We start from the raw sequence: 12,901 nt of genomic DNA on the forward strand, positions 1-12,901 counted from the left end.
AGACGTGAGGAGTGGAAAAGCATTTCAGCTCCAGCTTCTAGTTCAGTCTGAAATCAGTAGTGAAATAACCAGGGCAGGAAACCCAGATTAAGGCAACCTTTTCCTCTATCATTTTGAATCAGCAATGCTTTCCAGGGGGTTGATTATGACTGACACCAGCAGCAGTCTACTGGAACTTCCAACCAGCAGCAAAACAAAAGTTGTGTGATGGAAACCTAAACCAAGGTCAGACACTAGTGGAGCTTAGATCAGGAGGGCAGTGATCAGGCTTTACACTGGATCAAAACACTTGGGGAGCAAATGTGTTTCTTGTAAACAACATATTGTAGGAAAGTTTATATGTGGATTCATTCTGCTGCTAGCTAACTGTTTTCCTCCATGCTATTTTTCACTTGTTTATCCCCCCCCCTCTCTCTTACTCCCCTTCCTTTCTCTCTGCACAAGTGTTTTTCTTCGATCTCTGCCTTCCCCAATATACCTTCCCTTTTATCAGACCACACCCTTTTTCCCTTATCTTCATCCCTTTTTTACTTCTTATAGGTAAGATAGCTTTTTATATCCTACTCACACATCATGAGTGTGCATGGCATTACCTACTTGAATCAATTTTGATGAGAGTAAGGTTGAAGCTTTGGCCACCTCCCCCCTTTCCAATCTTCCCCTCCATTATAATAGCTCTTTCATGCCTCTTTTATTCGGGATAATTTGCACTACTCAATCTCCTCCCCTCTACTTTCAGTGCATTTTTTTTCTCTATATATTTTTTTAATTTGGGGGTATCATCCCATCCAAGTCTCCTTATATTCACACTTTCTGTCTACCTATACTCCTTTTAATTACTCTTACATTTATAAAGTTGTTGCAAGTTACAAATATCATTAAACGGGTCAACCTTATTGAGTATCTTACACTTTCTCTTTCTTGCTTCTTTTTTATCTTTTTTTAAATTTCCCTAGTTTCTTGTATTTGGAGGTCAAATTATTTATTCAACTCAACTCTGGTCTTCTAATTAGAAGTTCCTTGAAAGTCCTCTAGTTTGATAAATATCCCATTTTTCCCTGAAAGTTTAGATTCAGTTTTGCTGGGTACATGATTTTTGGTTCCAATTCTAATTCATTTGCTTTATGGTATATCATATACTAAACCCTCTAGTTCTTTAGTGTGAACACTGTCAAAACCTGTGTAATCCTGACAATGGTTTTTGTTGCTTGCAATATTTTCTCCTTGATCTGTGAGTTGTGGAATTTTCCTGTGAGTTTCCATTCTGGGATCACTGTAAGGCAGTGATTGTGCATTCTTCAAATTTATGTTTTACTCATCATTTCTAATGTATCCAGATAGTTTTCTTTTATAATTTCTTTGAAAATGTTATTCAAAGGTTTTTTTTTCCTTTTCTTTTCTTTTTCGTTTTTGGATCATGGTTTGTGGGTAGTCCAAATATATTGGTATTCTCTTTCCTAAACCTATTTTCTAAATCAGTTGTTTCTCACTGAGAACTTTCATATTTTCTTCTATGTTTTTTTTTTTTACTTTGGTTTATCATAGTTTGATGTCTTGTAGATACAGATTCATTCAACTTGTTCAATTCTAATGTTTAAGGAATAATTTTGTTCAGTGAGCACTTGTATTTCCTTTTCCATTTGGCCATTTCTATTTTTTTATAGCAATTGGGGTTAAGTAACTTGCTCAATGTTACATGGCCAGTTATTTCTGGGTGTGGTGCTAAGAATCTGAGCCTGGATTCGATCCCCAGATCCTCCCAACACTGGGGCCAGTGCTCTTACTCACTGAGCAACATGGCTGACCCTGGTCATTTCTACTTTTAGGGAATTATTTTCCTGGGTAAATTTTTGTATATCTTTATCCATATTATTGACTTTTTTCACTTGTTCACTTTCTTTCCCCAAATTTTCTTCTATATCCCTAATTTGCTTTCAAAAATACTTTATAAGATCTTCTAGGAATTCTTCTTGGGTCTGAAACCAAATTACAATTTGCTTTGAGGTCTCACATCTAGCCATTTTGACTCTATTGTTTTGTTCTTAGTTTGTGCCTTGATCCTCCCTATCACCATAGTAACTTTCTATAAGCTAGTTCTTCTTTCATTCTTTTGCTCATTTTTCTACCTTTTTTATAACTTGGTGGTTTTATGTGAAAGTTATGCTCTGGTCCTGCACTCTCCCAAGCTTTTTTGCTGGGATTCTTGGTAATATACTAGCTTTCCTTGGATAGCCTTGGAGAAAGGATAGTGTTGATAGTTTGCCCCAGGGGTGGGGCCCTGCTGGTGGGTTACTGTGGAAAAAGAGTCTCTCTCCTGGGAAGCCCCAAGGGCAGGGTTTTGCTTTTGGCCACACTTTTGGGAGGGTTTCACTGCTAGTCAACAAGGGAATCAATGCCTTGCTGGAGGCTTGTTCTGTGGTTGGGCCATTGTGGTGGGGTCATGCTGCACTGCATAAAGTGCTCACTAGGGAGCTGTTGCTTTGCAAGATGGCAGGGTCTCCCTAGTGGATTGTCCTACATTCAGAACTCTGCTATGAGAATGGCTGCTACTCTGATATCTAGCTCCCCTACAAACCTAGAGAGGCGGACCTGTTTTCTTTGTAACTTCCTGTTCTTATTCAATGGTTTCAGTGATATGTGATTCTTAATGATGTCATTTGGGTTTTCTTGACAAAGAACTGGAGGGGTTTGATATTTCCTTCTCCAGATCACTTTACAGATGAGGACTCTGAGGCCAACAGACATAAGTTTCTTGCCCAGAGTCACACAGATAGGGTCTAAGACCAGATTTGAACTCAGCAAGATGAGTCTTCCTCACTCCATGCCTGCTATTCCATTCACTGTGCAACCTAGCTGGCTTTCTTGCATCTTGATTCCCTGTAAAAACCTCATTTCCACTCTATTTCTTTTATTCATTTTCTTTGCTTCGAAAGATAGTTTTCCTTTTGTAAAGATTTAGCCTTCCAATATTTTTCCCTCCCTCCCCACACTCCTCCAAAAGATAGCAAGAAATCTGATATAGACTTTACTTGTGCAATTATGTTAAATGTATTCCCACAATAGTCCTGTTGTAAAAGAAGAAACAGAACAGTAAGAAAAAACTATTGGAAAGAAAAAAAATTAAAAAGTAAAAATATTATGAATCAATCTGCATTCAGACTGCATAGTTCTTCCTCTGGCTATGGTTAACATTTTCCCTCATGAAATTTTTGGAATTCTTGTTGTTCATTCCATTGCTGAAAAGAACAAAGTCTATCATAGTTGATCATCACCAAATGTTGCTGTTGCAACATACAATGTTCTCCTGGTTCTGCTCACTAAATTCAGCTTCAGTTCATGTAATTTTTTCCAGGTTTTCCTGAAATCTGCCTGCTCCTCATTTGTTATAGCACAATAACATTCCATTACATACGCATATCATGACTTATCCGCCCATTCCCCAATTGATGGGCATACCCTCAATTTCTCTTTTCCACCATAAAAAGCTGCTACAAATATTTTTGTATATGTAGTTCCTTTTCCCCCTTTTTTATTATCTCTTGAGATACAGACCTATTAGTGTTTTTCCTGAATGAAAGATTATGCATATTTTTATAGCCCTTTAGAAATACTTCCTAAAAGCGCTGGTCCCAGAATCAGGAGGACTCAAGTTCGGTTTCAGCCTCAGACACTTAACACCCACACACACAAAAACTAGCTGTGTAACCTTGAGCAAGTTACTTAACTCCAATTGCCCTGCAAAAAAGGCAAAAAAAAAAAATACTTTCAAATTACTCTCTAGAATGGTTAGACAGTTTATAACTCCACTAACAATAAATTAGTACCACTCTATTTCTTAGCCAGTACAAAATTTTTTGATAATTACCACTTAATAATACAGTTTGAAATTGGTACAGTTAGACCACTTCTGTATTTTTCAAATATTACCTTGATATCCTTGATCTTCTGTTATTCTAGATTAATTGTGATGTTGTTGTTTTTTCTCCTAACTCTATAAAATAATTTTTGATAGTCTGATTGGATGGCACTATATATTAAGTTAGGTTGAATTGTCATTTTTATGATATTGGATCAGGCTACCCATGAGAAATTAATATTTTCCAGTTGTTTAGATCTGACTTTATTTGTGAAAAAAGTGCTTTTTAGTTGTGCTCATATAATTTCTGAGTTTTGCTTGGCAGGTAGACTGCCAAGAATTTTATATTGCTGAGTAACTTTAAGTGGAATTTCTCCATCTTTTGCTACTGGAATTTGTTGGTGATATACAGAAAAGCTAATGGTTGGTGTGGGTTTATTTTGTATCCTGCAACATCACCAAAGTTGTTAATAATTTCAAGGAGTTATTTTTGTTGATACTCTAGGAATCGTTTTTTCATTTTAAAATTATATATTGCAAAAAGTATAAAAAATTCCAGCTAAACCAGAAATTTGAGTTCTTTTCCTTTAGGCTACCACAAGTCAATGATCATTTCTCCAATTCTATTTTAAAAAGTGAAAAACCCCTTTTTTCGATCTGATTACAGAGGTACACTTATACCCCAAATGGCTTGGAATAAATACATGAGAGGCAAAAGCTGTAAAGCAGAGTGCATGCAAACGGTATCAGAAAGTCTCAGAAATAAAAAAAGTAAAAATAAGAACTGTTGGCATGAATTTGACATTTCCTTTTAGTAGTCTTTCTCTTTTGCTCCATGATTAAGAATGCATGTGAACTCTATATAATTAAAATTTCCCTTTTGGTCAATAGGTGTTTCTCTATAGAACTCATCTACTTCATCTGTGAACCTGTCTCCCATTGCTGTCAACAATTCTCTCAAGTAATCTTCCTGAATGGTGGCACTAGCTTCTTCTTCAAAGCAAGCCAAAGTATTTCTGATGACATCTTCTGGGTCTGTTCCATTTAACTTTTCCGCAAACATTGTGAGGAACATAGTACCATTTATAAGACCTGGAGCTTTATGCATCCTGGCATCTATGTGCTCCCCAATTGGATTCTTTCCTAAGGAAGCAAACATATTATGTAAATCTTTCTTGCCAATGAAACTGTCTCTGTGCTGATCAATCATATCGAAGGCTTCATTGTATTCCTGAATCGGTGATTGATCAAACATAGCAAATACATTTGAAGTTGCATACTGAGGGCACTTCTTGGTAGTCTTTGTCTTTGCCTTTTTGTTCCACATGTTGACTGTTAAATCCTGTGGCAGCTGATAACATGAGAACAAAAGCAGGGCAATATTGTGTCCCCAAAAATGGCTGGAGATGAGGGAGGAGGCTGGAGGCTACTGTAGGCTACAATACACCCAGCTCTCAATTGCCAATACTCTAGGATTTTCTAAATATAACATAACATCTGCAAAGAGTTACTAGCTTCCCCCCCCCACCCTCATTAGCTATTCTAAATCCATCAGCTTCTTTTTCTTCTCATTGTTAAAGCCAACTTTTTTTTTTTTTTACTTTTAGGAGGGGGTAAGGGAGGGCAATTGGGGTTAAGTGACTTGCCTAAGATCACATGGCTAATAAGTGTTCATTGTGTGAGACTGGATTTGAACTCAAGTCCTCCTGACTCCAGGACTGGTGCTCTATTCACTGCACCACCTAGCTGCCCCCAAGGGCTAACATTTCTAGTGAAATATTACAAAACAAAGGTGATAATAGCCATTTTGCTTCACTCCTGATTGTATTGGGAAGGCTTGTAGTTATCCCCATTAACAATGAATCTTGCCAATAGTTTCAGATAAATATTATTTATCATTTTAAGGTAAACTAAATGTATTTCAATAAGCTCTAGTGTTTTTAATAAGAATGGGTCTTGTATTTTGTCAAAGGTTTTTTTCTGCATCGATTAAGTTAATCATAAGATTTCTGTTGGTTACTGATATAGTCACTTATGCTGATAGATTTCCTAATATTAAACCTGTCTTGCATTCCTTGTATAAATCCTCCTTGGTCAAAGTATATGGACCTTGTTATAGATTGTTGCAATTCTTGTTAGTATTTCATTTAAAACTTTTCCATCAGTATTCATTATAGAAATTGTTCAATAATTTTCTTTCTCTGATTTTGACTTTTCCTTGTTTGGTTATCAGCACCATATTTGTGTCATGAAAGTAATTTGATGTTTTTTTCACCTATCTTTTCTCAATAGAGTATATAGTGTTATGATTAACTTTGGAGTTCAAGCTTTATACAGAGGCTTCTCAGGATAATGAACACCTTTTATATCTCTAAAGCTATCATGAATCTGTTACTGCCTTTCTCTTTTTCTCTTATCCCTTATCAGGGATAGTCACCCCCGCCTCACCCCCAACCAAAGTGTCACCTGTTAAACAAATTCTTCTAAAACCATGTATATAGATATTTTCCTTTCATCTATACTCTCAAAGAAAATGATGAAAATAGGCAGAAATGGTACTTCCATACCTCAAACTATATCATAAAGTAGTCATTATCAGCACTATTTAGTAGGGTACAAAAACTAGAAAAGTAGTTTAGAGCAATAGAGTAAGTAAATGAGAATGAAGAACAAGCTAACTCTGAAACATAGAGTTCTACCAGTCAGATTAACTACTACAGCAAAGTTCAATGAGAATTGATGGGGAAACTGTCATATATTTTGGCCAAAAAGAAGTTTCGACAAGCAGCTCATACAATGTACTACTGTAGGTTACGAAGGATGAATACTAAAGGCAACCTATAAAAGAAAAGAAAAAGAATCACAGAATTTGAAAATTGGGAGGAAGGCCAGAGGTCATTTTAGTCCAATGGGTATATGAAAGGAATCCCCACCATAATAATAACTGAAGTTTTCTTTTTCTTTTAAATGGAAGGAAATACTGTTCAGAACTATGGTTAGAGAAAAAACTCCAAACCAAACAAGAAATAAGGGAGAGCACAAAATAAAATAAAATAGATGAAATTGGCATGCTTTTGCAAAAATAAAACTAATGCAACTAAAATGAAAAGAGAAAATGATAAAGGGAGAAAATCTTGGTGTCAGTTATCCCAAAGAGAAATATCCTATCTTATCTATTTAGGGAATTTTAAAACAAGAGTCATTCCACAACAGAACGTAGGAAAGGGATATAAACAAGTAGTTCTTGATGGAAGCATAACAAATGAAATAAAGGTTGCTCCAAGTTACCAATAAAGAGAAAAATACAAAATAAAATAATTTTAAGGTTTCATCTGAAACTCAGAAAATTTGCACAAAGGTGATAAAAACCAGAAAATCCAATACTGGAAAATAGTATTCTATTACCATTATTGAAGACATGAAATTTTCTCACCATCATGGAAAACAAGCTGGAATTGTGTGGGGAAAAAAGAGACTATGCTGTTTATACTTTTTGATCCTGGAACTCCACTCATGAGTAATTGCCCCAAGAAGGCCAAAGATCAAAAAGAAAGATTTCAAATATGTCAAAATACTCGTGGAGGCACTTTTTTGTGGTAGCAAAAAAATGGAATAAAGTAAATTCACATCCATTGGAGAATAGTGAGCATATTTGCCATAGAGAAAAATTGAAATATATGAATTGGTCTCAGCCCATGGAATAGCTCAAAAAAAGATTATGGAAAATAAAAAAGGCAGAAGAAAAATTGGGAATGGAAATTAGAGTGATGCAAAAGAATCATGAAAAATTAGTCAATGACTTAGTAGACACAAAAAAGAATCCTGAAGAAAAGAATAACCTCAAAAAACACATGAGGCCAAATGGTAAAAGAGGTACAAAAAGCCAATGAGGAGAAGAATGCCTTATGAAACAGAATTGATCAAATGGAAAAAGAGGCACAAAAATTAGCTAATGAAAAACATTCTGTAAAAAGTAAAATTGGTTAAATGGAAGAGGAGGTTCAAAAGCTCTCTGAAGAAGATTATAACAAAATTTTAAAAATGAAAGCTTATGACTTTATAAGAAATCAAGAAATAGTAAAACAAAAACCAAAAGAATGAAAAAAATATAGAAGACAATGTGAAATATCTCCTTGGAAGAAGAACTGACCTGAAAAATAGATGCAGGAGAGATAATTTTAAAATTATATGACTAACTTAAAGCCATGATCAACAAAAAGCCTAGATATCAACAAAAAGCCTTGAAATATAGATATTTCAAGAAATTATCAAAGAAAATTACCCTGATATTCTAGAACCAAAAGGTAAAATAGACATTGAATCCACCAATTACCTCTTGAAAAAGTTCGCAAAATGAAAACTCCCAGGAATATACCCAAATTCCAAGGTACCTGGTCAAGAAGAAAATGGTGCAAGCAGTCAGAAAGCTTGCAAAATGCTTCACATATAGTATTTCATTTGAATGCTACAACAATCTTATGAGGAGAGGTAGGTATTGGAGCTCTTATTAAGTCCTTTTTATAGATGAGAAAACGGAAGTTTGAGTTTAAATGATTGGCCCACTAAAGTCCAATGTTCCATCCATCCACTATGTGAGCCCTGAAGTCATTCTTACCACCAATTAAAAAAAATTTATAAATCATCAATGTCATGCAAAACTTCCTAGACAAAGATAATAGAGATTACAACAGAAAAGCTGAACCTATCCCAGAGTGATTCACCATGTGCAATGGCATAAATACTTTCTTCCCTGCACAGAATCCTGGCAACAAGGTCAGAGGCACCACAGGCATGACCAGGGACAATAGGAACGGGAGAAGGCAGTTCTGCTTTTGCTCTTGGACTTCAGCATGAATACTGAGCTGTCAACAAGGCTAAAACCAATTTCAAAACACCTAACTATATCAAATTTTATGCACAAAACCAAATTATTTCAAGAGAAAAGTGTCTGTACACACTGGACATTTAAACAACTTGAACTACTTGCCCTACTTCACATTCTACAAAGCAAGGGACCCATCCCATCTACAGCCTCACCTGCTAATTCATGAGACAACAGCCTTCAATTACTGAAGCACAGTGCTCTGGGAGCCAACCCCAGCTGCCGAGGTTTTAGCCCCAGGGTGGGCCTGATCAGCAACCAGCTGGAGGGACTTCAGATCACCAGAAGCTGTGGCAATTTCCAGAATTATCAACCCATAGATACTAAGGAAAAAGTTGGAGGTCAGTGCAGTGTGGACTTTGGGATCCAGTAGTTGGGAGTGTGGTCAGCCTCTGCCCTGGGAGCGAGAAGTTGCTAAGGCATTGCAACCATGCAGCCACCACCACATGGTGGATTCAGCTCCTGGTCTGCAGTTTTCAGGAGGACCGAGCTTCCAGTCTGAGGGGTAATTGCTCTTGCTTTAACCTGCTTGAATCTGGATTGCAGTGTAGGGGTGGAGATCCTGGGGTGTGCAACCAGCTTGCCAGAGTGTGTTGAGGCTTCAGAGAGGGTACTCAACTAATACCTTTGGCAGCTAAGAAAACCCCAGCATTTGGCATGAAGCTCCCCTGTCTGGTAACAGAGTCCTACTGGGGCAAACCCCCCAATAGTCAAGTAATTAAGTGGCAGCAAGAACAAAAGAGGGAAGCAAAGTAAACAGAGCAACCCAACTTTACCCTCCTACTTTGGGGACAAAAAAGACCAAAGCATGGAATGGGAGGAAGACAGTGAAGTCAGAACTCCTGAACCAAAAGGTTCCAAGAAAAATGCGAGCTAGTTACAGGTCATAAGAAGGATTTTGAAAATCAAATAAGAGAAGTGGAGGAAAATTTGGGAAGAGAAATGAGAACAAAGCAAGAAAATTATGAAGTGAGAGTCAACAGCCTGACTGAGGAAAATAACAGCTTATAAAATAGACTAACTCAAATGGCAAAAGAGGCTCAAAAAGGCAATGAGGAGAAGAAAGTTAAAAAGGCAAATTTGCCAGATGGAAAAAAAATGTCAAAAGCTCAGTGAATAGAATCATTCCTTCGTAATTAGATTGGAGCAAATGGAAGCTAGTGACTTTATGAGAAATCAAGATACTATTAAACACATCCACACAAATGAAAAAATAGAAGGCAATGTGAAATATCTCATTGGAAAAAGCACTGACCTGGAAAATAGATCCAGGAGAGAGAATTTAAAAATTATTGAAATACCTGAAAGCCACGATCAAAAAAAGAACCTAGAAAAGATCCTTCAAGAAATTCTCAAGGAAAATGGCCCTGATGTTTTAGCACCAGAGGGCAAAATAGAGGATGAAAGAGACCACCAATCACCTCCTGAAAAAGATCCCAAAAAGAAAACTCCTAGGAATATTATAGCCAGGTTCCAGAATTTCCAGATCAAGGAGAAAATATTAAAAGCAGCCAGGAAGAAACAATTTCAATATTGTGAAAACACAATCAGGATAACTCAGGATCTGGCAGCTTCTACACTGAGGGATCGAAGGGCCTGTAATATTATATTCTGGAGGGCAAAGAAGCTGGAATTAAAACCAAGAATCACCTACCCAGCAAAACTGAGTATCATGTTTCAGGGGAAAATATGGTCATTCAGTGGAATAGAGGACTTTCAAGCATTCTTGATGAAAAAAACAGAGTTGAATAGAAATTTGACATTCAGATACAAGAAGCAAGGCAAGCATGAGAAGATAAACAGGGAAAAAGAAATCATAAGGAACTTATCGGAGTTGAAATATTTATATCCCTACATGGAAAAACAACAATTTTAACCTGGGAAACTTTTCTCAGTATGATAATAGTTGAAGGGAATAAAAATGTGTGTGTATGTGTATATATATATATATATATATATACATACATACATACATATATATATATATGCACATACATATGAATGTCTATATACGAGGGTGTATGGGTGTATGAATACATATGTGAATGTGTGTATATATGTGTACAGGTATACATAGATAGATGGAACAGGACCAATTTAATAGGAAGGGATGATACTTAAGAGGTGAAATTAATAGGTGAGAGAGGAATAGAATGGGAGGAGATGGGGAGAGACAGAATAGGGCAAACTATCTCATATAGAAGAGGCAAGGGAAAATGGTTACAATGGAGTGGAAGCTCAGGAAGGCAAAAGGGAATGGGTCAACTTTATTCTCATTGAATTTGGCTTAGGGAGAGTATGACATATACACTAAATAGGGTGTCTCAACCTACAGGAGAATAGGGGGAAGGGGATCAGAGGGGGGATAATGGAAGGGAGGACAGGCTGGGGGGGAGGGAAGTTGAAACACCCAGTTTGGAAAAGGGATGGGAACAAAGTAGAGAATATTACAAGTGGGAGCTGGGATAGGAGGGAGGGAAATATAGTCAGTCTTTTGCAATCTATCCACTATGAAAATGTTTTACATAGTTACACGTATACAACCTATACTGAATTGCTTATCTTCCCAGTAAGGGTGAGTGACAAGGGAGGAAAGAATTAATCTGGAATTCAAAGTTTTAAAATCAAATGTTTAAAATATATATATATATATATATATATATATATAATTATTATAAATATTGTTTTATACGTAACTGGGGAATGAGACATACAGGCAGCATGCCCTACTGGAAAGTCGCAGGGGCTATGGGAGAAGCTATGGGAGAGAGCAGATTGGAGGAGGGGATATTTTGGGGTGATGGGTAGGGGAAAAATGGGGAGAAAACTTAGAAATCCAAATCTTGCAGAAATTAATGATGTAAACTTGAAGTTAATAAATCATTTGGTAAAAAAAAAAATTTGTGCACAAAAGCAACTTATTTCAAGAGAAAAGTCTCTGTTACACACTGGACATGTAAACAACTTGAACAACTTGCCTTATTTCACCTTCTTCAAAGCAAGGGATCAAACCCCTATGTAGCCTCACCTGCTAATTCATGAGACAACAGCCTTCAATTGCTGTTGGGAAAACCCAGGGTGTTTTCCTTGACTCTTTAATGTGATAGGGACTGCCAAAGGCCAAAAAAATGAACATTTACCTCCTGTCCTCTAAACCCAACCAGAAGAATCCCTTTCCTTCCTCCATCTCTTCAAGGACTAGTAAACTAAAACAATAACCTGAGATCAGCAGTCAGATGGATGGCAAGCAAAGCTTTTAAATGAATGTATACAAGCTAAATAAATATGAGGTTATTTGGAGAGGCAGAGACAAACAAAGAGAGAAGAGAGACAGAAAGAAGACACAGAGAGACAGAGTGACACAGAGAAAGAGAGAGGAAAGAAAGAGAAAAAAAGGACACACAGAGGGACAGACAGATAAAGAGACAAAGAAAGAGAACACTGATTAACTCCAAGTTGGGCGTGGGGATTTTGAACAAAGGAAGGTGTAAGGGTTATGGGATTTAAAGATCTTCCATGCCCCATTGGACTTGCTGATGTAGCAGGAAGGGGCGGAGCAAGAGGAAGCGGAAGCCAAACTAGAGTTCCTGTGGTGGCTGGCAGTGGTGGCGATGGCGGCAGCAGCAGCAGAAACGGCGGCAGCAGCAGCAGAAACAGCGGCAGTGGCAGCGCAAAGCCCTTTCTGAATCAGCCAGAACTTCTGCTAAGGACTCCTGCTGAGGACTGCCAGGGGCCGGAGCTGCTGGAAGTGCGCTTCCGGGACGCTGGATGGTTGCTGTGAGTGGGGAGAGGAGGACCTTTGCCTGAGGTAGCCTGTTCTGTTTTAAAGGCTTGAGAATGTGGGTGCTTTCTACTTAATCTACCTGTGCCAATTTCATAACTACTCTGATGGCTTTCACTTTCTGGTTTTGGGACTCAGTCTTTTGGTATCTTAATAAAATTTCTAGCTTATTCCCCCATATGGCAAGCATGATGTATTTTGTGATGGATAATTATATCAGCATATCTATAATTTCCATAGGCAATGTGAATATGGCATTGCTGATACATTTGGCGACCAGGATGGGATCACAAAATGTCAGACCTCTACTTGGAAGCACTGGGACTTTAGAGGGAGACATGGCTATTCCAGGATGGGAGGATTTGCCTTATTCCTCTCTAGC

At 37.4% G+C, this 12,901-nt stretch overlaps 1 pseudogene; it reads right to left on the minus strand.

Annotated features, from left to right (window-relative positions):
* Positions 1–4,667: 4,667 nt before the first annotated feature.
* LOC138162270 (myosin regulatory light chain 12B pseudogene) lies at positions 4,668–5,221 on the minus strand (annotated as a pseudogene).
* Positions 5,222–12,901: the final 7,680 nt, after the last annotated feature.

The sequence above is a fragment of the Petaurus breviceps genome, unplaced genomic scaffold, assembly GCF_028583685.1.
Source record: "Petaurus breviceps papuanus isolate PSGF00001 unplaced genomic scaffold, PetGlider_PUasm1.0 186, whole genome shotgun sequence".
In the NCBI taxonomy this organism is placed as follows: Eukaryota; Metazoa; Chordata; class Mammalia; order Diprotodontia; family Petauridae; genus Petaurus; species Petaurus breviceps.